Source organism: Schistocerca cancellata, chromosome 3, assembly GCF_023864275.1.
Source record: "Schistocerca cancellata isolate TAMUIC-IGC-003103 chromosome 3, iqSchCanc2.1, whole genome shotgun sequence".
In the NCBI taxonomy this organism is placed as follows: Eukaryota; Metazoa; Arthropoda; class Insecta; order Orthoptera; family Acrididae; genus Schistocerca; species Schistocerca cancellata.
Window position 1 is genome coordinate 739,915,887 of NC_064628.1, and position 1,203 is coordinate 739,917,089.

The 1,203-nt window shown below is 43.8% G+C and overlaps 1 non-coding gene across 1 annotated transcript; it reads left to right on the forward strand.

Moving 5' to 3' along the window:
- The first annotated feature begins 685 nt into the window (after positions 1–685).
- Positions 686–760, forward strand: Trnas-cga (transfer RNA serine (anticodon CGA)). Its single transcript has one exon. It is a non-coding gene; the product is annotated as a tRNA-Ser (tRNA).
- Positions 761–1,203: the final 443 nt, after the last annotated feature.

Here is a 1,203-nt window from a genome sequence, read left to right on the forward strand (position 1 = left end):
GAATTGTCCTACAACAGAACTCCATATGTCAACTGGTTGTAGAAAAAGGCATATTGACACTAAGAATTACGGCTAACATTGGATCTGAGTTTACTTAAGAAATAAATAACACAAACTAACTTTGTACATAGATATTCCACATGACTTTTCGAAGTTCACTTTGAGCCAAGATGATACTGAGAATGTTAGCAGAAGCACAGTCATTGCCACATTTACTATGTAAACTGAAGAGAAAAAATCTACATTTTTTTTCAAGATTAACATACAGATCATTGATTCTAAACTATGCACTGGTTGTTCTTAGCTGATTTTTACTTTGATGCTTTTCCAGTTGTAATAGACGTGGTGGCTTCCACATACAGTGTGGGCTTACGCAACACAATACTTGACAAGTTATCTACACAGATTACGTATAGAAAAGATCCAAACACAGAACTCGTTTTCGCTCACTCAGTTATGAGCTGAGCATATAGAGATTTTCTTTTCTTTTTTAAGCAGAGTTACGTGGCCAACCCATTCAGATGCCTTCTTGAGATCTGTAGCACCTACAGCTCGTTACCTACATCACAACAGAAAAGAAGTACATCAGAATGAGATTTTCACTCTGCAGCGGAGTGTGTGCTTATATGAAGTTTGGAAGGTAGGAGACGAGGTACTGGCAGCTGTGAGGACGGGGCGTGAGTCGTGCTTGGGTAGCTCAGTTGGTAGAGCACTTGCCCGCGAAAGGCAAAGGTCCCGAGTTCGAGTCTCGGCCCGGCACACAGTTTTAAACTGCCATGAAGTTTCAAGAAGTACATCGGAGGTGAGCAGAGCACCAGATTACACGAGCATGTGAGAACATTAACAGAAGAATAGTAGACCAGATAGAGTCCGATAAGACGCAATGTTCGTCATGCAAAATCGGGCTCTAAACAGAACCTTCACCAAGCACATCTCAAGCAAGAGAAGGCGAGGCCCCACTGGCGGCGTTACGCAGGGACCACTCGTCTGGCAGTGGCGCTGCCACCGAGCGAAGCTGGAGCTCTCGTTTTTCCTTCTCGCCAGCAGCACAAAATACGAATTCTGTGGTCATAGTGGCGGCATAAGTTGGTACGTTGACACAAGATCCACCAGAATAGCACTGGCAGGTAACAGTCGTTCAAACCAGTACAGCGCAAATGAAACAATATCTTCACCCGCTTTCTCTCTGAGACACTGAGAACA